We start from the raw sequence: 27586 nt of genomic DNA, 5'->3' as shown, positions 1-27586 counted from the left end.
TAAAAATAAAAAGTAAAAAATAAAAGTGTTAAAATAAAAAAGGTAAAATAAGAAATAAAATAAAAAATAAATAAAATTAAATGAATCAAATAAAAGTATTAAATAAAATAAAAAGAAAAATAGCAAGCAAACCTCTCCTCTTCTACAACCACCACCACCACCACCACTACCTCTCTCTCCTGACTCTCCTCACTAACCCACAATGGCCGCCTGCAAGTCAGAGGCTTTTAAGGGAAGAGCAAGAGATGTCACAAAGGAGGGCATGTCTTTGTCACCATGGCAACCCCTTCACCTGGACCAGGCCCCTCCTGAGAGGTGATGCTTATCTGTCAAAACTTGGAGGCGCCTTCTGTTCCGCCTGCAGCTGGGCTGTATCTTCTATCCACAGATTCATATCGGCATTTCACATCCTTCTTCCTGCAGCCCCATTTCCAAAGGGAGACCACCCCCACATCCTTCAAGGCAGGCTAGGGGTCTCCATAGTGCAGGATTGAACCATCTGCTTTGCATGCAGGCCTTCTGTCCTGGGAATGTCCCCCCCCCATCCGAAACCCTGGATAGCTGCTGCCAGTCAGTGCAGGCTAGTTGAAGAAGGATATTGAGCAGCTGGAAGGTGAGCAGAGGAGGGCGACCAGGATGATGAAGGGTCTGGAAACCAAGCCTGATGAGGAACAGTTGAGGCAGCTGGGCATGTTTAGCCTGGAGAAGAGGAGAGAGGAAAGCCATCTTCCAGTATCTGAGGGCTGCAAGAGGGAGCAAGTTGAGATGTGCTTCTGTTGCAGTTTTGAAGAGTTAAAAGGTATGTTTCCCTATTTTTACCACATCCACATCACCAGTGGGATTGGCACTGCTCTCGCATACACCCCCATGACATCAGCACCAAAATGCTAGGCTGTGTTTTATTCCTTTTATATTCAGTTTCACAGTTTTCACAGAAAACCAGACAAGTAAAAAACAAACAAAAACAACAACCCTGCTGCCAATGTCCCATTTGCAATTTCTGAATGGCCAGTTTACAATATTAAGTCCCCAGCTTGAAGCACCCACAGACATTTCAGTTGCCGCACAACTGGGGTGGGGATAGGGCAGGATGCAATCATATTGTGCATTTCAAATGTTTGTGCATAGCACTAGCAAAGGTGCCAGATCCTGCTGGTGGGTAAACACGTATTGGAAGGTATATGCTTGAGGGTTTCCTATAGACATCTAGCTGGCCACTGTGAGAACAGGATTCTGTTCCAGATAGGATTCAGCAGGGCTCTTCTCAGTGGTGTAGCTAGCCGCTCGGGTGCCGGGTGTGGTGCTCGCATCCTGCAGCCGGGGGTGGGGCGAGCAGCCCAATGGGGGCAGGGCAAGCCACCCATGGGGCCAGGGAGCACTGTGTGGATCCTCTCTGCCGCCTCCCCATTGGCTGTAGGGCAGCTGAGGGAGAGGCGGAGGGCAGGCGCAAGTCCCATGCTGCCGTTTCAGGCAAGGCAGAGCCTACAGGCCCCCAAGCCACCATGTCACTCCCAGGAGAGACGCGTGGCTTGGGCACACTGCAGGCCCTGTGGTAAGTTCCGGCCTCTGCAGTGTGGCACCCAGTACCAGCCACATTTTGTTACGTTTCTTGACTGAACTAAAAAGTTTCGTGAGCCCATTTTTTTTTCAAAAAAAGAAAAGAAAAGAAACCTCATATTTTTTTCACCCTCCTCAGTGATGACACCTGTGGCAACCCACACCCCCACACCCCCTTCCTTCGCCACTGACTGAGACAGTTTATTATACCCATACAAAGGTGACCATATACTTTCAGAATTACTAACCAGTCCTTCTTTTGACATTTCAACTTTTGAGTCAGAAATTGAACATGACTAACGCATTGATGTCCTTGGTTGAAGGTAATCCCTACATGCTCAGATGTGATTTTCTCTTTCCTTACATAGTCTCATGTTCAAAAGTCTTTGAAAAGCTGTTAAATCAAAGTCCAATCCACGTCCTCATTTAGAATGCCGAATAAAACAAAGCCACTTCCTGCAAAAATCGGAAGGGACAGCTCTGTGGGAAGACCTGGTGGGATGAGCAGTTTATGATGTTGTGGATCTCAGCGGGCTGATTTCCAGCTCAGCTGGTGTTAAGCCCCCATCCCCAGCTCAGCTGAAGATATGCCAGCATAACTTGCTCATCCCAGCTCAGCCATAGCTCAGCTGGTGAGTTGAAACTGATGGAGCCATTTATGGTATAAGCCATGGGTAGACAAACTAAGGCCCAGGGGCAGGATCAGGCCCAATCATCTTCTAAATCTGTGCTGCAGGCAGTCCTGGAATCAGCGTGTTTTTACATGAGTATAATGTGTCCTTTTATTTAAAATGCATCTCTGGGTTATTTGTGGGGCATAGGAATTTGTTCATTTTTTTCTTCTTCAAAATATAGCCTGGCCCCCACAAGGTCTGAGGGACAATGGACTGGCCCCCTGCTGAAAAAGTTTGCTGACCCCTGGTGTAAGCAGTGGTGTAATGGGGGGGGGAGCTTCAGGAGAGGTTGCACCGGGCCCAAAATTGCTAGGGGGCACAAAATTTCAACACCTGGAGCTACCTGAATGAAGCCGCATGCTTCTGTCGCTGGGCTCTGTTGAAAATGGCTTCTCCGTGCGAACCAGGAAGTGACCTCTCCAGACAATGGAACAACTCTTCTTTTCTTATCTAGGTGGCTGCAAGCAACTGGATGATGCGGAAGCCGTTAAAAAGTTAAATGCACATGCATACTCTGCCTATTTCCCACCCTCCCAATCACCCTCCATGTGGTCCCGGGCTCTGATAACCCACACTACGCCACTGTGTGTAAGTTCCCCAAAAAGGACATTTGGAAGGGAGGAGCGGTGTGTGAGCAGTGAAAGGAGATTTAGGCTGGATCCCAAGCCCGTTCTGCTCAGTCATGTGATCGGGCAACCCAACATAAAACACTATTTTAAAGGTTTCTTTCCCCTCTGCCGTGCTTAGGCAGAGCAACAGCAGAAGCCCTGCTGCTGAATGTGTTCCAATGTGGTGTAACTTTACACCAGCTTGCTTTGTGCCAACCTTTTGCACATGGGATTGACATCCCTAGCATCCCCAATGCCTGTCAAGGGAGCTGACACGCAGCACACTTTGCAGAGCAAAGAGAGAAGGCAACCCCTGCTAACTTGCAATTAGTCCTTTTAAGGGACGCAGGTGGCACTGTGGTCTAAACCACTGAGCCTCTTGGGCTTGCCAATTGGAAGGTTGGCAGTTCGAATCCCTGCAATGGAATGAGTTCCCGTTGCTCGGTCCCAGCACCTGCCAACCTACCAGATCAAAAGCACGCCAGTGCAAGTAGATGAATAGGTGCCACTATGGTGGGAAGGTAAATGGTGCTTCTGTGCACTCTGGTTTCCATCATGATGTTCTGTTGCACCAGAAACAGTTTAGTCATGCTGGCCACATGCCCTGAAAGCTGTTTGTGGACAAACGCCGGCTCCCTCGGCCTGAAAGCGAGATGAGCGCCGCAACCCCATAGTCGCCTTTGACTGGACTTAACCACCCAAGGGTCCTTTACCTTACCTTTACCTTTACCTAGTCCCTTTATTAATGAATCAGAACAGAAAACACATGGAGAGTCGAGCTATATACTCCACCATAGCAAGCAGCTTCTCAGACTGTCTTGCACCTCCGACTTCACTCCATTCCCTCTGTGTCAGGCCCTTCCCTCTTTCTAGGGCGAGCTCCAAGGGACCCTCTCTGTCTCTGCTTGGCTCTCTGCTCTGTTATATGTCGCGAATGGGAGGAGCTGCCAGGCTGCCGGCAGAAACACTGTTCCTTCGGGCTCTGTAAAGCTGCTAAGTCTGACTCCTCTCTTTGCTCTGTGCAGGGGCACATGCCTGTTTCCCCCTTTTCCTCATCCTCCAAGCTCCCAGTCCATCCCAGCTCTTCCCTCTGGGGTGCGTCCGGTTGCCCACCACCAGGATCCCAGATCCAAATTCTCTTTCTTTGCACTTTCCCTGAGAGGGCTCTCGGTCAGGCGGTTTCTACCACTCCACCTCACCTAGTCAGTCCCTGACAATGCCCTTAGCAATCCTCAATGTATGGGTCAGCCCTCAATGCACAAGGATTTATTGTGGCAGTTTGCTTGGTCCTGATGAAGGTACTCTACTTTTGCTTGGTGATAATTCTTCTGCTGAACCAATGCAGCCATCTGGAATTTTGAGTGTGTGTGTGGTTTATTACAAAACTCCATTTAAGCATTATGAAGTATTTGAATGCTGACATATTTAATAGTACCGGAGATGTTCTCCATGTGTTCATAATCTGCCTGTTGCCCTCAGACATCAGACCTTGAGGGAAGTACACTCTGGCCTCTGCCATTGGCCAGAGACCCAAGGGACCGAGGGAGGCCACAGCCCCTGCCTCCCAGGAAGAACATTATGGCCAGAGGAAGACAAGTCTGTCCCCATCCATCAGGAAGCAATGAGTTTGTTTCCTCCTTGCCTGCCAGAAAGAACACTTGGCTCCAGTTGCAGAGCAGAAGGGAAGTACACTATGGCCCCATCCATCAGCCAGGGGACGAAAGACTGCTGGGTCATTTTCAGTCCCTCCATCCAAGCAAGACCACCAGGGCTGGAAGATCAGCCTGGTCCCAAACTGTATATAAATCCCTGTTTTTAGTTCACCACTTTGTTTCTGGCACTGTCAAACTGTTCTCCCCCCCCTTCTATTCCCCTCCCCTTCTGCATTTTCTCTTTTTAGATTTGTCAGCCTGCCTCTCCTTCTCCAAGCTTGGTTCTTATTTGGATGGGGTCACTGGAGGCAGGTAACAGGTTTATCCCACTCCTCAGCTGAGTACAGTGGTGCCTCGCAAGACGAAAAGAATCCGTTCTGTGATTCTCTTCGTCTAGCGGTTTTTTCATCTTGCGAAGCAAGCCCATTGACGGATTAGAGGATTAGCGCTATTAGCGGCTTTTAGCGGCTTTTAGCGGCTTTTAGCGGCTTATCTGCTGATCGGATCAGCTGATAAGCGGCTTAGCGGCTTAGAAAAGGGGGGGGAAGCCAGCAGGAACTCGCAAGACATTGTCGTCTTGCGAAGCAAGCCCATAGGAAATTCGTTTTGCGAAGCACCTCCAAAATGGAAAACTCTTTTGTCTAGCGAGTTTTCCGTCTTGCGAGGCATTCGTCTTGCGGGGCACCACTGTACTCTTTTGCTTTCTCACATGTAAGCAAAGAAGTGAGAACTACAACGCGTGTTCTCCTTCATGGAGAGCACGTGTTGTGGTGGGGTCTAAGAAGACATCCCACTGTTGCTGGGCAGGAAAGATAAGTTGGCCACCCTTGCGATTGGGCTCCTCTTCTCGTTGGGGAGAATTTGATGTTGCCATTTTGTGATTGACAGCCATAAGCTTTATATTCCCTGCACGCAGCATTGAGCTTCCTCTTTTTGCTGCGCGCATCGGATCACCCATCCACCCTCCCTATATTTAGGGTTGTTCCCTTGACCTTGCTATGCCTGTCATGGGGTCGTCTGCTTTTGGGGCAGGGGCCTGGTAGGAATTTTGTTCGTTTGGCTGATTGGCTGGTGCCATTTGGTTTTTGCCTACTGCGTAGCAAATCGTCACAACTTGTAAGGTTGCGGTTAGGCATTGGTTTTATGAATTGGTTGGCGGAGGGGCATGGATTGGCTGTGCCTGCCCCTCCCATACTGCTTCTGCAAGAGTATTGCCATGCTTGCCATGCTTTTGTCCGAATCCTGTCAAGGGGCTAGGGCCACGCAAGAGCCCCTGGGAGCATTTGGGGAGAGGTGAGGACATGGTACCCAGCTCCATCTTTCTCCCCAAAATGTTTTCCCTTTCTGACTTTTGTGGGTGTGTGAATGTCAGTCTGTCCCCGTGTGGGGTCAGATAGTCGCAACCAATGCCTCAGCAACCACTCACATTTTTTGTATTTTAATAAAGTTGTGGCCAAAATTATGCCAAAAACCTTAAACAAAAATTCTGTGTGAATTGTGTTTTATTTGGGGTGGCTTGGGGACCTCAACACACAACAAAATGTGTGGATGGCTGTTCAGAGTGCCAGTCAGCCCTAGCGGTTCCACTCCAGGATACTCCATTCCATTCCCTCATTTCTAGGTTTTGTTTCTATAAACAGTCAGTATTTAGTCACCACTGAGTATACCCAGTCCTCACTGGAATGATTTCGGTTCTTTCCCTTACCCTTTAGCTTTGGATGTGCAGCATTCCTGCACTCATGGCATTGCAATGATTACAAGTCAGTTCCCACGGGGAAAATGGTGAGGCTATATTCCTAATCAGGTTTGAAAATATTTATGCATATCTGTTTCCCTAGAGCTGTACACAAGCTGCTCAACCTTGCAAGATTTGCTGGAGCTAACCATAAAGAATAAGGTCAGAGCAAAAAAATAAAAAATGTATTGAACATTTCAAGTCCCCTTCTAGAATGAACACATACAACAGAAACTCTCGTATTTTCTTTTGAGGGACAGAGAGAAGTTTGTTCATTCTTGCTGGTGACTGAGCTCGCTGCAGGAAGCTAGAAGCAGATCTTGCTTGCCATAAACCCAATGGTGTTTTTCCCATATAAATAAATGGTTCCCATTCTTTCATATCTGAAATAGGTAAAGTGATGTCCTTGGGGATACTGTACTTTTGAGGGCATGGTGTGTGCATGTGTGTGTAAATTTGTCTCTGTGCAGAATGCACTGCACCCTCAGGGCTCTTTATGAATTGAAGGCTTTTCTCAAAACACACGTACCGACAATGACATCTTGCTAGTTAAAAAGAAAAAAGCATAGCCATGACACTGAACTCCAGTGTTAATGCTGCAGCTCAGGGAAAGCTCTTTACAAGAGAGAGAGAAAAATGCCTATGAATGGATCTTACCTGAGCTTGCTTATTGCTGCTTGCTCAGCACCTTAGGCAAATATTTGTTTTCTACTGTGGTACATAGTTGGCATTGTTTGAGCTAACCCTTCTTTCAGAGTACATACGGTTTTGTAAAAATGCCAATACCTCGCTTTTGAAACACAGTTTATGCAATCTCGGAATGTCATTGCATGCTTGTTTTCCAGCAGGGATATTCATACTTTCATCACCTTATCAGTAGATCGTTCAGGAGAAATTTCTCCTGCGATTCTTTATGCCCCACAAAGTAGGCAGCATGTCATAATCTTAAGTTGCTCAGATCACTAAGGCTGTGATCCTAAGTTTATGCACTAGGAAGAAAATGCATTCTACTTTGCTCAAGGCTGTTTCACAAATTACATGGTAGACAGTTCAAGTTGCCACACCAAGTTTATTCCCATCAGGGAACAGTAAGTGAACAGCCACCTGGGTGAGTGTACTTGTCTGTTACACATGTTTTCACAAATGCGATTGTCATATTCATGGCTGCCGTTTGTAAGGGAACAAAAGTACAAAATTGGGCCTGAGTGTCTAAACCTGCAAATTACTTTCCCAATGTATAAAAAACAAAGAAGTTTAAATCCACATTTAACATGTGCGCACACAAATTTAGAAGATATATATCAAATACAATCTAAAATCTCAGTGTTATAATCATGGCAATATAAAATTACATCAGAACATCATCTTATATGGCCAGCAAAATGTGGCCAACGATATTGCTATAGACCAAAGATGTTTCAACCCTCGAAGGGTCTTCCCAAATGGTCAAGATGCTTAAATATCAGTGTTGTCACCAAATATGACTCTTAGCTAGTCTGTATAGACCTCATGGACTGAGCCATCTTATCCAAAGAAAATATTCCTGCCCTTTAATAGACCTGAATGTATGTATGCTGTTACATAGCTTGTCCGATCATCTGAGATTCAGGGGTTTACTCCAAGATGTCAGCCAGCAAACATGCATTTTTAAATGTGCATGCCATATCAAGAATACTATATTCCAGAAACAGTGATGGTCATGGTTCCCCACCCCCACCCCCAAATAATGTTCAAAACAGAAGCAAATGTCTTTCTGGTGCATGATAAAGTACATAAAATCTGTCATTTGGCCTGTTCTGCTGAGGCAAGGGATCCCTGAAGAATTGACTCTATGGCCACAGGATTTCCTGCTGCCGCCCAGATGTGCCACAAATTCCCTGTTGGGTTTGGAATGTTTTTTTAAAAAGTAAATTTTACATTAATTAAGGACATACGAAGTAGCATCTGCTCAGTATAGCCTATGTACGCTAGTCTTCCCAAACCTTGTGCTGTCAGATGCTTTTAGAATACAGTTCCTATCATCCTTGACCATTAACCATGCATTCCTTCCCTCCCACCCCTCTGTGCAGCCCTGGGCACTGGTAACCCACGCTATGCCACTGGGCAAAAGGTTGGGGAAGGCTGGTAAATGCTAATTCCCTGGTGCTGATTCCGTGAGTGTGGATCAGTGCCACCATCCGCATCTGTAGGGCTGAGTGAACCCAAAAGAGACAAAGTGAATTACCAAAAGAGACAAAGAGAACCCTTAGCAGGGGGAGGGGGACACCGAAACAGACCAATAAGAACTGAACATTCTGAGTTGTTCTACAAGATGCTGGCTGAGAATTGGATTGTGGGGTGGGGTGGGGAGATGGAAAATCAGGGCAGAGAGAGGTTGGAATATAGAGTGTCCTGGTTGCTCCAGATCTTACGGAAGGGTGACATGGATATTTTAAAAATAAATAAATAGTAAACCCTCAGGGCATTGCATAACAATCCCTGCTTAAGCCTCAAAGTGTTTTGTTTGATCACTGGACGTGCTCGAGTCAAATAAAAGTTACAATATGGCAATGTGGTCAGTAAATGCTGAATCAGGGATTCCAGCCCCATCTTTTCCTCTTTTTTTCCAAGGGCAAAATCTGAATATATTTCATGTAAAGGAGTTGAGCTTTGGGGATTATTTATAGGGAATCTACTGAAATATGTATAAGATCCTAATATAGCAATTATATTTTGTCTGCTAGGATGTGGTCAACCACAACTTCTGCCTTGAACTCCAAGCCAACCCTCATGCTAAAGCCATCAGAGAACGTCTATAGCTGGATGAATTTGTGGTAAATATGTGAAGAAAAGGTAGGTCACCTCCAAAGCAATTCAACATCGTGCTGCCATTCATCTGGTAAAGTGGTTGGCTGCGTATATCCAAAGGGCATATGTCAAAGTCAAAATTCACAAACACTTTGAAATTGCATAGCTCTGAATATGCTGCTTCTGTCCTTAAATGCAAGTGTGGAAAACTAGTCTGCTTATCATATATTTGGATAATGAGACACTTGGGCTTCCAGTGAAAGAGATGTAACCCCAAACTTGCTCCTTTCGAGGAATTCAACCCCACCCAGAACAGGTAACTTGCCAGGTATTAGAAGAGGCCTCACATTAACGTGAGACAAAATTAACATGGAAAACACACTTCCATTGGTAATCATAATTATGCCCAAGAAAAAATTACATATCCTCTAAACGTCCCTATTTTCCAGGAATGTCCTTGATTTAGAGAACCCAACCCAGTTTCAGATTTGATACCAGAATGTCCCACTTTTCCTTAGGATGTGGCTATTTTCATTGGAGAACTGTTGGAGGGTATGGAGTTATCCGATTCCCGAGCCACCTGAAAGCAATCCTGTATAGGGAAGGTTTCTTTTTAATGTTTAATGCTTTCTTATGTCTTTATATATGTTGGAAGCCGCCCAGAGTGTCTGGGGCAGCCCAGTAAGGTGTGTGGGGTATAAAAAGTAAATTACCATTATGGAATGGGAGATCCCTATTTTCAGTGGAGAAATGTTGGAGGGTATGAAATTAAAGTTTGATTTACTTGTAAAACTCCATTAATAGAAATCTACCAATTCACCTCAGTAGAGGAATTTCAGAATCAGTTTAGACTGAGTCTACACAACTTGGAACCCAATGGCTATCAATTGAGTCCTGCCTCCATGTTTTCAGTTGGAAGAAAATAGGAATAAATAAGAGATTGCCTATGTGACAGGCTCAGCTTTATGGCCAGTTTATAAGGTATGCAAATGGCTACAACTGTTGCATGCAATTTCTGTACAGTGCACCAACAATACCTTCTATTGTTTTGCTGAGGGCTCTGCAGTTCAGCTTTGACCAGGTGCTTGACTATATTAACAGTTGTGTTTCTATAGTGAAGTAAACATAAGTGCCTGAGGGAATATATATATATATATATCCGTGTCACTTGCAAACACATGGAAAGAAAGATGAAGAACTGCATAGTCCTCCAACTTTCTCCCAATGGATTTACTCCAGGTAGTTTTCAATACAATCAGACATTTGTGCAAAACAGTGAGTAATCTGAGCACAGTTCTACCCATAGACAGATCTGATGCTATCATGTTGTCCATCAATAAATTATGTCGTATTTGTTCATCAGAGACTAGCCTGCCAAGCCCAGAGACGGATGCTTTTGAGTCCTGACTTCAACTGAAATGCCTGTCTCTGTCAATTACGAATCTATCTTGTAAGCAGGGATGAAATAAATCAGGACGGGTGTCAAGAAAACCGTCTCAGGTCACATTCGCATTTGTGGTGCCAAAGAAACGCCCTCTGTTCCCATCTTTAAACATAAGGCAACACCCCAAAACCACCGGGATGCAAATACAGGAATTGGCGCATGTATTCCTAGCTGGAATAACACACATGTCCACACATGTTTCTCCTTTGCAATACAACAATCAACATACTTGAAATTCCACAGGTCAGCTGGTTATGGGAGAGTGTGGGAACTGGAGTCAGCATCGCCTACATCTCCTATTCCATCCAACGTGCAAATCAGTTGGGTTTCAGCTGTTTAAAAACAAGACTGTATAGGCCTGCGGAGATCACTGGAACTGTTGGACTAGCAACAGCCAACGACGAAGATGGGAAAGCCTAGCATCACCTTCCATTCACTGTTAATGTATTAATACTGGCTTAACTTGTGGTTTGGAGGTGGGTGACACTGATATGCAGAGAACACCCAGCTCTCTCTCTCTTTTTCATCTGAACCATTAGTAGTGGCGGAGGCCCCAAATGGGTGCCTGGAGTCGGCTAACTTGGGTGGGGTTGAGGCTAACAAAATAATCGAGATCAAGACAGGTGCTGTCGGTGAACTGCTTGGAAGTGGTATTTGACCTGTTCTGGACAAGGTTACACTGCTGCTTGAGGATTAGGTCAGAAGTAGCTTGCCAGATTGCCAGATTGTTAGCTTCCAGGCAGGTGAGTAGCTGTTGTTCACTGGGAGACAGGGGTGAGATGGTGGGAAGGTCAATATAGTGCAGTTGCACTAACAAGATTGACTCTGCCAGGGCGTTTCATTATGCCAGCCTCCCTGCACGATGCCCCTCCCAGCAATTCACCTTCTTCTCACATGTCCTTCTCAGGGTAATCCTACATTTGGGTGGTGTGTTTGTGCGGAGGCGAATTGTGCATAGTGGGACTGGTTCAGTTGCACTGGGTGTGGAGTCTCTGGGGTGCTGCTGGGAAGGCCACAACTATGATTTAGAATGGAGTAGCAAAGGGGTGCCAAATTTTGGTGTTGCAGACGCGGATGGTGCTGTGGGTTAAACCACAGAGCCTAGGCCTTGCCGATCAGAAGGTTGGCGGTTCAAATCCCCGCGACGGGGTGAGCTCCCGTTGCTCAGTCCCTGCTCCTGCCAACCTAGCAGTTCGAAAGCACAAAAGTGCAAGTAGATAAATAGGTACCGCTACAGCAGGAAGGTAAACGGTGTTTCCGTGCACTGCTCTGGTTCACCAGAAGTGGCTTAGTCATGCTGGCCACATGACCCGGAAGCTGTACACCGGCTCCCTCGGCCAATAAAGCAAGATGAGCGCCGCAACCCCAGAGTCGGTCACGACTGGACCTAATGGTCAGGGGTCCCTTTACCTTAGGGTCAACAACATGCCCTCTTTTGGGGGGCCAACATGCCCATTTGAGTGGATTTTTACATATTAAAGGAAATGTTTGGGGTTTGGGGTGTATGGCTTGGGTGGCTGTCAGGGACTGGACTGAAGGGGACGAGATTGAGGAGGAATGGTGGAGATCATCCCCCCTTCTCCTGAAGCTTCCATAGAAGAGGAAGGCAGTATTGAATTACAGCAGGCTTTCTCAACTTCAGCCCTCCAGATGTTTTGAGACTACAATTCCCATCATTCCTGACCACTGGTCCTGCTAGCTAGGGATCATGGGAGTTGTAGGCCAAAAACATCTGGAGGGCTGAGGTTGAGGAAGCCTGAATTACAGCATGGTTTGAGGGAGGTCACAGCTCAGAGACAGCTGAAAAAAAGAGTTGGGAGGTGTTGGGAGAAGAGAAGGGGGAGACACGTTATCACTGGAGAGTATTTCTGAACCCCCTTCTCCCAGAACCCGGCGTTCATCAAGAGTGCAAGAGCAAAGGACTCAGAGACAATTACCCTCTGGAGGCCACTATAAGGGGAACTGCTGTAGCTAGGAAGAGAGGCAGGAGGAGATCAGTTGGAACAACGCCATTAACGGCAGATAAACTCCATTCCTTTGTCTCTCATGATGATGATTGAATAAACTTATTAGTAAGAACTCTTCTTTGTTTTTCTCTGCTTCTTGCTGCTACCAAGGGAGGGATAGAATTCCTCCGAAGCCTGACAGTGCCTTGGGCTTGGGCTGAGACGCAAGTGGCTCGGGTGTGGGCACGGGCTGCTGTTCATGCCATGGCCTCTGCCAGCCCAAGCTGGGGAAAGAGGCATATGGGCACGACAGCAGCAGCCCTGCATGCCTTCACCCACACACCTCATTCCCCAGCTCGGCCTGGCAGCGGCTCAGGCTGTCCTCTTGTTTGCTCTTCGAGGTATGGCAACCTTAGGTTGTGCAGGGCGCTGGTTAAATGTGAGACCCCAAGATCTATCATTGGTGTGTGTGTGTGTGTGTGTGTGTGTGTGTGTGTGTGTGTGTGTAAAACAAGTCAGCAGCCACCAAAGAGAGATGATCCGTTCAGGAATAGGATGGGGTGAAGGGCTCAGTCCCAACTCCCCTATATGCGTGATAGGCCACCAGACTGAGCATGTGTTATACAGACCAATCCCTCCATGGGGATTTCCTCTTTTGGGCCTTGCCAAATGCACACATGGTATCCATTTGAGTCTGCAGTTCCTGGTGCAGTTAGGGATCTGAGCACATATGGACATAACTGGATCAGGGAAATGGGAGGGATTCGACACGTGTACTACGCTTATGCCAGGATGCAAAGAGTGTGCAGTCAAAAACCCTGGAAAATAGGCTTTTTAAAGGATTTTCAGTTCAACGGAAATGCTGTCAATGCCTTGTAAACATTGAAAACTAAGCTAAAACTCAAACCGCTCCGCTTCGTACTGGAGGGGCACTTATCAATTACATATGCAAACAGAAAATGTTTTCCACTGAAACAGGCTTCTAAATGAGCTTCTGTGTCTAGTTGAAAATGAAATCTTTGTAGGTTTTCAGATTTACTGGAGTGAACTAAAATTTTCTGTTCTAATTCATGAAGTCTTTAAAAACCTTGCTCTTAACTTATCAAAATACTTTTAAATATCTGTGGGTCAGTTCCACTAACATGCGAACACAGGCTTCCATTTCCTTACCTCCCTCATTGTGTTTACAGAGAATGCAGTGTAAACTGTGTGTGCGTGTAGTTTGTGTATATGGAGAGAGGAAGAGGCCATCTACAAGTTTGCAATTTACCAGAGTTTAGTCTATGAAGAATGAGCTATAAACAAAGACGGCCAAAGGCCACTTGCTTTGGCCAAGAATGCTTGGGTTTCTGGCTATATTGTTTTCTTGGCCTTCAAGCTTTGTTCTTGCAACATCCCCGCCCTCCTCCAAATAGATGCTCAAACCAAAAATTCTGCACTAGTGCCTCTTTATTAGCTATAGCCCCATGTAACATGATCTCTCAATTTATACTCAGAATGAGCATGTTTGTCCAACCAGTTTTCTGATGCATGTATTGCCCAGGGAGGCACATTATGTGACCCATGAGAACAGCAAAATAACCAGACAGTACAACGCCAATGGGATAAAATCCAGGCCAAATCTTTATTGACAGCAGCAGGCAGGGCAAGGGTTGGCATGGCATGGGGTCCCAAGATCAGTTCATCATTCCACAAGCCCCACGTTGATGGAATGGATCTGCCCCAAACCTGTTCCATGGGAGTTGGCCAGTGTTGAACCTTGCTGTGGTGCAAACTTAGCAAGCAAAGTCTCACTGCATGACCAGGGTGCAGATTCCTACCAGGCAGATACCCCAGCATTGAGCTTCAGTCAATCCTCCCTTTAGGCACCTTATGGGGGGCTCCTCTATACCAGGGACATTCAATTCCCAAGAGACTGCGATCTACTCCCGGGGAAAAAAACCCTAAAAAACTAGCAGTGATATATCGGGGGGGGGGGGCAAAGCCAAACTTCTTGAGCAGCTTTTTTAGGGGGGCAAGCAAAACCTCTTGAGCTTTTTTGGGGGGGGCATACTTCTGATGCTTTTGGGGGGGGGGAATGTGCCATAAATCACTTACCAGGTAGTAAACCCAGCAGCAATAACTCCGTCTTCCGAATCAGCAATTGTGCATGAGTGACGGACAGAGTGAGGGGGCCGGGCCGGATACTCTTTTCCCCCTGCGGAGGAAAGTCAGCACGCAATCAACCATCATCAACCGCTATCACCTGGGGATTGACCTGTCAATTGCGGTCGACTAGTTGGACACCCCTGCCCTATACTATGTTGATCTGCCCAATGCCATTTCTGCCCTCATACAAACTACCTTCTTCTGCCTAACAAAGTAAGGCCATAATGTCACTGAGTGAAAGGTGGGGAAAGAGCCAATCAGGTTGAGAGAGGAAAAAATTATTTCTGGCCCTATTAGCCAGCGCCCCATAATTTCTCAGTAAAGTCTCTAACCCGAGAGTGGGTGGGCTCTCAAGGCAAAATGGCCTTGACCTCATCCCTTTGCAAGGGCTCGTGGGAAAGCTTTTTTGCCTCTGTCCACCCCAGTAGATTCCATTCCACCAGCACCAGGTGAATGGAATGATGTACTGATGCTGGAGCCATGCCAACTCCTACCCTACCTGCTGCGGTCAATAAAGATTTCATTCCGACTCCTGGTGTTCTGCCAGTTCATTTGCTGTTCTTCTGGGTCACATATTACTCCTGTCAGGGCAAACACTTTCCCTTCTTGAAGACTGTCCTGTATTTAATAAAATGTGAGAGAGTGGGACTAAAGAGTAAATCTGCCATTTGGTTACTCACTGTTTCTTAAGGTTCAAGAATGAGAGACTGGTGTATGCTAGCCAAATTGGTCCACTTTAAATTTCTGTAGGATTCCCTTGTATATCTTCTCTTTCTCTCAGAAATTCAGCCAAGGTAGAACCCTGTTAACTTCCATTCACTTCCATGGTAGACTAAAGCACATGCTTCATTCCATGCTACTGAAATCTGTGGGACTCAAACATGCTTTATTTTGACTAACTCTTACCCTATACGCTTTAAGCCAGTCCTTTATTCTGTGGCATTTTGCCATTTGGAAAATACCTCCTCAAATATCGTAAATAATATATCAAAACAGGAAAGCCTGTTCCTTATTTGGTGCCATTTCCCTTTCTCCAAAAGCGTTTACCTTACGGCTACATATGTAGACTCTGCATTTGATGGCTTCCAAGATATTTTGGGGGGAGAAATCTCAAAATAACATAATAGGCATTTTTTAAAACATCTGCTGCAGCTGATGTCTTGCGGGGGAACCAATATGTTAACTTGCCCTCTGGTCAATGAGTTCTTAGTGTGCTAAAGAATAATACAGCAGCAGATGTACAATAAGAGCCGGGAGGCTGGAACATTTGGACTTTCGCCTTGTTCGTGGTAAAAGGAAACTAATAGAGGCTGTGTAAATACAACTTACCCTGCGTGGCTCCAATAGAAAGAATATTGCTGTTTTGCCTTTCAAATCATCAACGTAGTCTCTCTCTCTCTCTCTCTCTCTCTCTCTCTCTCTCTCTCTCTCTCACACACACACACACACACACACACACACACACACTGTATTTTGATGTTGGCACCATCTCCATTGAAAAAGTAGACCTCTTTTTCTACCAAACTGGTGTCCAGTCTAAAGAAGAAGAAGAAGAAGAAGAAGAAGAAGAAGAAGAAGAAGAAGAAGAAGAAGAAGAAGAAGAAGAAGAAGAAGAAGAAGTTGTTGTTGTTGTTGTTTTCGGCAATAGAAATTGTTGTCTTAATATCATGGGTCCAATAAGGTCCTTACAATATTCTCATCCAGTATTATGATAATGAGTTGAATATATTGATCCAGAAAATTGGGTGGCCGAATGTATGGATGAAAGAAAAGATCCATCCATTGATTTTCTGTTGAATTTGTATTCTGAGACATAGGATTCCAAGCCAAAAGTTGATAAATGAGAATGGCTTACTATGTTTGTGGAGGGTATCATTGTTGAAATCATTGAAAATCTTGGATCTTGGTATTTCTTATATATATATATATAATTTTATTAGTTTTTTTAGCATATCATTTTCAACAATAATTAAACATACTTTTACATCTCATTCAAATTTTTGACTTCCATCAATCCTGTCTGAAAATTTTCCAGTCTAATCTCTTAGTATGCATTTCTTATCTTCCCTATTACATTTCAAACTCATAACCAATATCTCTATCTTTTTCTACTTTGCAACACTTTGTATATTTCTCGGATCTTGATATTTCTAATCTGTTACTGATAACGATTAGATCTTATTTGTTTGTTGCCCTAGATATGATTTAACACTTGCACCTTTGTTTTTGAAATGTAAAACTTTTTAAAAGGTAACAACTAAGAAAATATAAAAAGAACTGAGGCTGCCTCCACACCTTACAGACAACTGTTTGTCTCTTACCCTTCCTTCTTATAATACTTCACGTGGCATTATTCAGTTTCGCTTTTACACAAGAGCCAAGTTCTCCCATTCATCAAGATAATGTTTATATTCTTCCTGTCCCATTTGTCAGTGTTGGGTCATTCTGCATTGATCGAGGGGTCGAGATAACCTGAAAGTGTGTTTGCACGCACAATGTGAAGCGCTCTCTCCAAACGCTTGGACCAGATTTATCTCGCCCTCCCTCGCTTTCCTCTGGGAAGAATTAATGGAAACAGGAAATCTGGAAACATTTAAAATGGATATATGAGATTATTGAAAAAATGCCTTTCCTACAAATAGAGCTTTTAAAAGAAAAATAATCTGCAGTGTTTGGGACTAGAATGAAGCTAACTCAAGCCACATTTCAAAATAGTGCATATGATGTATATCACTCTCTTTAACTTTGTATTAATAAAGACCTTGGGAGTAGTAATGAGAGACGCTTTGAGGCTGGTACTAGATGCTCTGTATCCCACACACAGGATGTCGGATGACCAATATATGGGGTATGTAACCACCTTGGGCAGTTCCAGCAGGTGGCAGGCTGTGACCTGCATAGGCAAGTGATGAGGCTTGCTCAAAATGGCAGAATACCTGGCAATTTTTATAATGGAATCATTGCCATTTTGCTAGTGATTTAGTACCCCTGTAGGTTTCTTAGCTGTCACAGAACTACCATTCCCAGAGTTCCCTGTAAAGAAGGATGAACTGTTCAACCAATCTGGGAGCTGCAGCTCTGGGACAGGAATAGGGGTCTACTAGCAACACTTAGCAGGGACGTGGGTGGCGCTGTGGGCTAAATCACAGAGCCTTGGACTTGCCGATCAGAAGGTTGGCGGTTCAAATCCCAGTGACGGGGTGAGCTCCCATTGCTCGGTCCCTGCTCCTGCCAACCTAGCAGTTGGAAAGCACATCAAAGTGCAAGTAGATAAATAGGTACCGCTCCAGCGGGAAGGTAAACGGCGTTTCCGTGCACTGCTCTGGTTCGCCAGAAGTGGCTTAGTCATGCTGGCCACGTGACCCGGAAGCTGTACACTGGCTCCCTCAGCCAATAAAGCGAGATGAGCACCGCAACCCCAGAGTCTTTTTTAAAAAAAATAATATTTATTAAATTTCCAACAAATTAAATACAACACTACAAAAAACCAAAAAAGAAAAAACATACAATACAATACAATGCAAAATAAAAGAAACAAACAAAACAAAACAAAAACCATTTAAAACACAATCCAATTTCAACATCTTATCTTTCTTTCCCTTATTTCCTCGACCTCCTCACACCTCCCTTTTTGTATTCCACTTCTGTTAATTGTTTCAGCAATTCCTTTCCATCTTCCTCTGTTTTCTATCCTATAATTGTCTTAACACATTCTAACCATATTTTTTCCTTTTAAAGCTTTATTAATCTATTTATACTTAATTCCAATTCCTTTCCATCTTCCCCTGTTTTCTATCCTATAATTATCTTAACACATTTTAACCTTATTTTTATTAATCTATTTATACTTAATTCCTTATAACATTTCTACTGAAGCCAGATAACTTCATTCCAACATTCTTCTAACATTCATTAATTTTACAATATTTCTATAAATAATCTTTAAACTTTCCCCAGTCTTCTTCCACCGACTCTTCTCCCTGGTCTCGGATCTTGCCAGTCTTTTCCGCCAATTCCATCTAGTCCATCAACTTCATCTGCCATTATCCAACACTTCAGTGCTTCCAAGAAACAACCATTCTCTCAGCCAGCAAAAAGCAGATGGTTCACAACAAAGTTTAGGGGTCTGGCAGGGCAGGCCCACCTCCTTCTTTAGCATCCGTCAATAAGTTTTACTCGAGGCTTCCTGCCCTGCCAAACTAATCCAAAAACATCCCTCTGCCACCTCCTGAAACAATCCATCCCTTCCAAAACTTGCACTATTTGGAACAAAAGCAACATCCCCGGCAACACAGCAACCCTCACCCCCACCACAACAGCTCGGCCCAACAATAGCAACTTCAGATTTGTCCATATTTCCTAATCCCCCTTCTCTTCAATCCAACGTCCTTCACAGTTACCCTTAAATAAATCCACATTTTTGGCGGTCATACTGACCCCCAAAAGCCTCTCTTTCTCAACCGATGTTAGTCCTGTCTCCTCCTGAAACTCTGTCAAGCTTTCCTTTCCCAATTCAGGTAGGGCTCTGGTCCTCAAATTCATCTGTTTTTCTTTAAGTTCTATCATAACAGATGTCACATCGAGTTGCCTTTGAATGGATGGGGCTCTTTCACACTCCAGTTGTATTGTTTTACATTCAGCAGCAAGGGTTTTCTCCCTGACTTCATCCACAGTTTGCCGTGTCAAGGTAAATTCCTGTATCAATCTCTGAATGGTTTCTGTGTTGGTGTTCACCTTTTGTCCCAGATTGTCTGTTTTCTTGTGAAGCTGTTCCAGCGAATCGTTTATTTTCACTAATGCGACCACTAAGGCCTCTTCTGTCGACATTTCATCTGTTTTTCCCCCTTTCTATATACCATAACACTTGAGAGATTCAAGGTCAATCTCAGAGTCTCACAGTTTTTATCTTGCAGCTGGAAGTCCCCCTAGCCCAGCTCTTATAAAGTAACCAATTTCAGACACTTCCACTAGGGGGAAACAGTTTCTATTTATAATAGTCAACCATGTCCCCTTTAAACGCAACTAATACAATCCAAAGTTAATTACAGATTTCAGTTACTTTTTACTCCTTTTTAGAAGCAGCTGGAGACAATAGAAACAATGTATTCCTCTTACTTTGCTAGCTGGCAAGGAACGTTCTAAGTGCTGTCAATGAACATTCCAAACCGTCAGTCCTACTGGCAGCCCGTTTCCAGGGTCAGAGCGCCGGTATTTTAACTCCCTTCACTCTCTCCTGCAGGCATACTCAGTCCACAACTCCCCCCCCCCCTTCTCCTGCCTCCAAGGGGGGCTTTATGCTCTTTACCGATGGAAATTTAGGCTTTTACAAAAGGCTTTCCAAGACTACAGCCTCCTTGCCTCAGTCTGTTTACAAATATGGAAGGCGGACTTCCTGTTTTGAACCTCTCCGTTTCGATGCCAAATTAAACGTTTAAAATCCGATTCTCCCGTCTCAGCTCTACTCACGGGTAATTACTTTGGAGTCAAATTGTCCACAGGAAAAAGTCAATGCTCTCCGGCAACAGCTATGCGGCTTCGCTCCGTGGAAGAAGCAGACGATTCGAAGCACCACGCCGCTCACCCCACGTCACTCCGGGTCCCTGAAACCGGGTTTCCCCATGAGTAGGGGAGGCGCAAAAGGTGCCCGCCAAATCCCACGTTCACAGGCTTCTCCCGCCTGTGATTTATACGGGTCTCCGCCTTCGCCGTGGCGGCCAGACCCAAATTTCCACGGAGCAGATTCCTCCCGATCAGAGGAAATCCGCCATTGCCGGAGGCACCAACCCCGAAGTCCCCCTAACCCCAGAGTCAGTCATCACTGGACCTAATGGTCATGGGTCCCTTTACCCTTTACCTTTTAGCAACACTTAGCACCCTTAAACTACAGATACCAAGATTTTTTGGGGAAGCCATATGTCTGGGTTTTCGTGGACACTTCAGGGAATCAGGCTGCAAACTGGTGTCCAGGCGGATTTTTGCTGAAAACCTAGGTATATAGCAAATAGGGCAATTAAATAATTTTAAAAAGCTTCAAAATTCCCCCCAAAGACCCAAAACCTAAATTATGGGGTGAGATGTTCCCACCAAAAGCTCAGCAACTGGATTTTCACTTGGGGGAAATGGCAACCCTAGAATATATGTTCTGAACATGGTCATACAGTTGTTGTAGTAATAATAATTTGTTGAGTTGGAATCCTAAATGAATAGCTATAGCCGAGAGAGCAAGAATCAGGTTCATTATTGTGAAAAACGCTGTCAGGCTCCCCGCACCCCCAAAAGTCTGTCATAAGATGTCTGCAACTAGTTTGAAAAGCCATCTACTCCAGAAACAAATTTACTCCATTATCAACTGTCATTATTTGTAAGCAAAACTGAATTTTAATGGAGTGAATACTCTGAAATAATTGGATGACCAAGTTCAACAGTCCACATTATATAACCGTCCCATAAGCATTGTACACCAACAGTTTCCAAAGAATCCAAGAGAAATAGTTGACTGAAAAAAATTAGAATTCCCCAGCTCCACACAGAGGCATATTTCAGTCCATAAGAATGCAACCCCAGTTCAAGACGTATCTGAAATCATCTTTCTGGCTTAAAAAAAGATCACTATCAACTGTTACATTATCCTTTATTCAGCAGAATGTTGAGAGCTGCTCTTTTCACACCAATAATATTTTTGAACACAATATATATATCAACATTGTTTCTTCTAAAGAGCTCTTGCGTGTCGATGTCCCCAAGCCACCCCCCCCCAATAACTCACACATCACACATCAATTTTGGTTTGGGTTTTTGGCACTATTTTGACCACAACTTTATTTAAATACATTCAAGTGAGTGTTTGCTTAGGCATTGGTTCCGACTATCTGTCCTTGTCCAGGGGACAGAACTGACTTCTGGATTCCAGCGAAAGCCAGTGCGGGAAACAACTTTTGGGGAGAAAATGAAGCTAGGCCTCAGTCCCTCACTTCTCACCCTCATGCTCCTGGTGGCTTGCACGGCCCAAGTCCGATGCCAGGGACTAGGACGAAAGGGATGGCAAGCCCCTGAATTCCTTTAATGGAATTCCCTTTCTGCACCACCATTGGAGGGGTAGGCACTTACCCCTCCACCAACCAATTTGAACCAATGCCTAACCGCCAGCCTTACAAGTTGTGATGATTTGCTACGCAGTAGGCAAAACTAAATGGCACCAGCCAGTCAGCCAAATGGACAAATCCCTACCAGGGCCCTGCCCCAATGGCAGACGACCCCATGACAGGCATAGCAAGGTCAAGTGAACAACCCCCCCAATACAGAGAGGGTGGGCAGGTGATCCGGTGCAAGCAGCCAAGAGAACGCTCAAAGTTGGGCAACCAGTATTTAAAACCTCTGACCCCTCCTTCAAAATTGGCAACAAGCAGTTCTACCCAGCGACCCGATTAACCAATACACTGCCTGGGTCCCTCCACAAATCCGCCCAGCAACAATGGGGTGGCTTGTATCCCCCACCGCAACACGCGCTCTCTGCTAGAGAGAACACGTTTTATCAAACCATATAAGTCTTAGGAAGATTACCTATTCCTAGAACTGCCTTAATTTTGTTCCTTCTTCATTTTACACATTTAAAATGCCCAACCAAAGAAAATGAATGTGTATGCTGTAGATTTTGATAGTGGATTCAGCCACCCTGCTAGTTCATTTTTCTCATGGCTTTCTAATATTTCCAGATGTTGCTTTTGCTCAGCTAATCGCTCCACTGTGCTTAATTGAGGTTTTGGTATTGCGTGTGAAGGTCCCCAGGCCACCCCTCAAATAACTTCACACATAACACGTAATTTTAGTTTTGGATTTTGGGCACTATTTTGGCCACAACTTTATTAAAATACAAAATCAGTGAGTGGTTGTTTAGACATTGGTTATGACTATCTGTCCCCCCGCCTGGGACAGAACTGACATCCCGAGGTCCGATCGGTAGCCAGTAGAAGGGAAAGTCAAACTTGGGGGTCATTTGAGCTAAGCATCGGACCACGCCGTTCACCCCAGCAGCTCCCCGAAAGCTTGCCGGCCCTGGTCCCATGACAGGGATTCCCATGACAGGGATTGGACGAAATCATGGCAAGCCCCAGGATTCCTTTAACGGAATTCCCTTCAGCGCAATAGGAGGGGCAGGCACAGCCTATCCTGACCCCTCCACCACCAGCATATTATAACCAATGCCTAACCGCAACCTTACAAGTTGTGACGAATTGCTGAGTAGTAGGCAAAAACCAAATGGCACAGCCAATCACCAAATGGCAAAATTCCTACTAGGCCCCTGCTCCAAAGCAGACGACCCCATGACAGGCAAAGCAAGGTCAACCGGAAAAGAGGGCGGGCGGGCGGGTGATCTGATGCACTCTGCAAAGAGAAAGAGAAACCAGAGTGCACCAATATTTAAAGACTATGGTCCCACCCACCCAATTTGCAACATACAATTTGCCCCAGCAACCCGGTTACCCAATCATAATGCCAGGCAACAACTCTTAACCTGCCTGGCAACAAGAGGCCTGGCCCGGCGGCCCACACCGCAACACGTGCTCTCATTTATTGGAGAACACGCTTTACCAAAATGGCCTCTGATTGGCTTTATTGTCTGTTGCATTTCTGGTCTGTTGACTGTAATAAAACTGATGGCGATTTCCTGTAGATAGTAGAAAGCAATATAAATAATTTTACAGTTGTTAAGAATGGGTAGGAAGTACATTCGCTCTAAGCAGCAATATAAATTCCGCCATAAGGGGGCAAACCGACGGCAAGATCTGCTGGGATAAGCAGTTTAGGAAGCAGAGGATTTCTGGCTCAGTTGGTTGATTCCCAGTTTAGCAGGTGTTAGGTCCCCAACTCCTGTTCAGCTGCATATATGCCAGCTTAGCTGGCTACATAGATGCTGGCTAAGCCAAGGCCAGTGTAAGTCTTAAAAAATGTGCATTGTGAGATGAGGACCAGGGTGGGGTGGGGCTTAGGTTCGATCCTAAGCCCTTTCAGCTTTGTCACATGACCTGGCAACCTGTTAGGTGGCAGAGGAATCATTCCCCATGGCAGATTGCAGGAACGGATAAGACACGGAAAGGTCCTTACCATCTGCTTTTTATTCAATATTCACAGAGAGAGGCTTGGAAATGCAGCCTCTTCGAATAATGGCGTCCTGAGTAAATTTCTACCACCACCCCCGCTTCATTCATCAACAGCACCACCACCTCTATGGTTGCTGCTACATGCCTTCTGTCTTTGAGTTCTTTGCTCACCTACTTTTAAGGCAAGCTGGGTTCTGGGAGATGGTGGGTCAGAATGCTTCCCAGTGATAACGTGTCAGTCACCTGCTACAGCTCTGCCTGCTCCTCCTCTCCCATTATTTCCCAGCTTTCCCCCTCATCTTCCTCTGAGCTGTGACCTCCCTCAGACCCTTGTTGTAATTCTAAACTGTCTTCTTCTTCTCTGGAAGGGCCAGGCTAGGGAAGTAGTCTCCACCATTCGTCCTCTGTCATAGAACACAATTTTAAAGGCTTCTGTCATACCCTCCAACATTTATCCAATGAAACTAGGGCATTCCTATTCTATAAGACTAAGAAAAAGAATAATTTTATTATTTATGCCCTGCCCATCTGACTGTGTTGCCCCAGCCACTCTGGGTGGCTTCCAATATATATAAAAGCATAGTACAGTGGTACCTCAGGTTAAGTACTTAATTCGTTCCGGAGGTCCGTTCTTATCCTGAAACTGTTCTTAACCTGAAGCACCACTTTAGCTAATGGGGCCTCCTGCTGCTGCCATGCTGCTGGAGCCCGATTTCTGTTCTTATCCTGAAGCAAAGTTCCTAACCTGAAGCACTGTTTCTGGGTTAGCGGAGTGTGTAACCTGAAGCGTGTGTAACCTGAAGTGTATGTAACCCAAGGTACGACTGTAAAAGATTAAGCACTTAAACAAAAAAACCTTCCCTATACAGGGCTGCCTGTATACTGTAGATGTCTTCTAAAAGTTGTATCTTGGCTTGGGAGTTGCACAACTCCATACCCTCCAACATTTCTCCGATGAAAATAGAGATGTCCTAAGGAAAAGCGGGACATTCCGGAATCAAATCAGAAACCAAGATGGCTTCTGTAAATCCAGGACTTGAAAACAGGGGCGTTTGGTGGGGTCTCCTCCTTCCCCTCTTTCTTTTTCTCTGTTATCACCAGTTTGGGCACTGCTTTTCATCTGGGTGAAGATAGAGGAAAAGTAGGTGTTGAGCAGTTGTGCCTGTTTCCATCTTCCCCATGCAGATGTTAGGTAAAATGTTTATCTGCAGCTGCTAAGTGCACATAAAAGTACAAGGAAAGGCACAAAAGGGAACACACACACCTTCATTTATCGTATGCGAGCCTGTACCTTTTCCCACCAGATAATCCTCAAGGCAAGAAATAGAACATTTGTTTAAAAAGTTATGAGGATAAAATAAAATAAAAAATTGCCATTTCAGTCAAAATAGAAAAACAGAAGAGAACTCAGTATCACTTGCCATTTTATTTTGTCTCCGGTTACGAAGTGCTGGAAACAGCTAGAGCTAAATATTATGGCAGATGAAAATCTGTTGCCCCTTCTATCGCTGTCGTATTTCCCCTGCAAACATCTAGGGGGACTCAAAGCACAAACTGACATTGTACTGTCAGGTTTGCCTTCCTATAATTCCTTGGCAGTCCTCCAGGTTTCTCTATTTGGCGCATGGCACTCCCCTCAAGCCACACCCCTGCTAGTCCTGCTTTATACTTTCATTGAGGTTTTATTTTATTTTATTTTGACTGGCTGGAATGTATTCTTGACCTCTGATAATGTTTCTGGCTCATCTGAACGGAAGATAGAAAGGAATGCGCGAGAGCACAAAGGTGAACTACGGGCTCCTCGCTTCACCCACTTTTCCTTCTGTCATCTGACCCTCGTAAAGTTGCCAAAAAAATGAATAATGCCCTCTGTCTGAAAAATATTCCCAATACTCTTATGCTGCATGCATCGTTTCCAGCTGCTCTAGGGAAGACAACTACATACTTGCAGTAGGCAAACATTTGCTATAGCATCTAATGTCACCATTATTGGTTGTTTTTGTTCCCCCTCCTGTTGAGACACGGGTCATTCCCTTTAATTTTGCTGAGGAAGTAGACCCCTCAGTTTACAACACTTCCAGACTCAAACTGGCCAAGCCCAAAGTATTTTTTCACCACCGAAAGGGCAATAAGTAGATTATTAAATACATTATTTGTGGGGGGCGGGGGAGAAGTAGGTGTGAAGTTTGTCGATTTTGCTGTAAACATGAACATGAAGAGTGCTGTTCTGAAGAAGGGAGGATAGGAACAGAAAAGATGCAGCCCTTTCAATCAAATTATCTCGTTTTAGCTTGTAGCTTAATTCTCCGCCACAAGAAAACAAAGTTTTGACTTGGCAATGGCTGAATCTCGGCAGGACAACGTGGAAAAGTACCACTTGATAGTATAGTTCTCCGATTCCCTTCCACAGAAATTGAAAGAGTATGATTAGCGCCGTTAGTTATGACATTTTCAGACTTTGTCTGGCATGATCCATCCCCTCCCTTTTAGGAAAGGAAAGCCATTCATAAATTCTTTTGCAGTGTTTTGTGTGCGTGTGATGGAATGGCCGTTTCTAATTCCGAATGACTTCTGAAAAGCGGTTTCTCCAGCTCTGGTCTTTTTCATAATCTTGCATGTAGTCAGCTAATTACTAGTCAGAGTCAAGAGCATTCAGCAATAGGACCTTTCCCAGGCTCTGACTTGCACTCCCCCCCCGCCACCATGTAACACGGCCAGTCTATCAGCTGTTCGCTGGATATTGAACAACAGCTGCCATCCACAGAAAACATCCGGCTTCTACTGAGTGCCATAAAGGGCCAATTGACAGGCGCAAGCTTCAGAATGCAGAGGAATGCATCCACAATTACAGTGTCATTCTTAAGGGTATAATAGTTCTAGCAGAAACAGAAAAAAGGGGGTAAGTTGACCACCCATATGAACAGGACTGTTGGGACTGTAGGTCAGGGGAAGAGCACAGACTCTGCATGCAAAACTCCTTCTCTGGCAACTCCACGTAGGGATAAGAGAGACTTTGACCTGAAATTTAGGAGAGATGCTATTGCTCCGTACAGACAGTAACTGCTTCCGGGTTCTGTCCTGGGCCCATTGTTGTTCAACGTCTTTATAAACGACAAATGCTATTCTAGGCTACATCAACACAAGTGTAGTGTCCAGATCAAGGGAAGTAATAGTACCATTCTCTTCTGCCTTGGTCAGACCACACCTGGAATACAGTGTCCAATCCTTGGCACCACAATTAAAGAAGGATGCTGGCGAGCTGGAACGTGTGCAGAGGAGGGCAATCATGATGATCTGGAAACCAAGCCTTATGAGGAAAGGTTGAAGGAGCTGGGTATATTTAGCCTGAAAAAGAGGAGACTGAGTGGAGATATAATGTTGTTGTTGTTGTTGTTTAGTCATTTAGTCGTGTCCGACTCTTCGTGACCCCATGGACCAGAGCACACCAGGTATTCCTGTCTTCCACTGCCTCCCACAGTTTGGTCAGACTCATGTTTGTAGCTTCAACAACACTGTCCAACCATCTCGTCCTCTGTCATCCCCTTCTCCTTGTGCCCTCAATCTTTCCAGACATCAGGGTCTTTTCCAGGGAGTCTTCTCATGAGGTGGCCAAAATATTGGAGCCTCAGCTTCATGATCTGTCCTTCCAGTGAGCACTCAGGGCTGATTTCCTTAAGAATGGATAGGTTTGATCTTCTTGCAGTCCATGGGACTCTCAAGAGTCTCCTCCAGGACCATAATTCAAAAGCATCAATTCTTCGGCGATCAGCCTTCTTTATGGTCCAGCTCTCACTTCCATACATCACTACTGGGAAAACCATGGCTTTAACTATACCTTTGTTGGTAAGGTGATGTCTCTGCTTTTTAAGATGCTGTCTAGGTTTGCCATCACCTTTCTCCCAAGGAGCAGACGTCATTTAATTTTGTGTCTGCTGTC

The 27586-nt window shown here is 45.0% G+C and overlaps 1 long non-coding RNA gene across 1 annotated transcript; it reads left to right on the top strand.

Annotated features, from left to right (window-relative positions):
- Window positions 1-27: 27 nt before the first annotated feature.
- On the top strand, window positions 28-27013 carry LOC310706116. The gene is made up of 3 exons (XR_014525695.1): window positions 28-799; window positions 8950-9058; window positions 26848-27013. It is a non-coding gene; the product is annotated as an uncharacterized lncRNA (long non-coding RNA).
- The last annotated feature ends 573 nt before the right edge of the window (window positions 27014-27586 follow it).

Source organism: Podarcis liolepis (assembly GCF_965112155.1).
Source record: "Podarcis liolepis genome assembly, chromosome: 4".
NCBI classification, from domain to species: domain Eukaryota; kingdom Metazoa; phylum Chordata; class Lepidosauria; order Squamata; family Lacertidae; genus Podarcis; species Podarcis liolepis.
Note: the sequence above shows the minus strand (reverse complement) of the source record. Positions and strands in the feature narration are given on the sequence as shown.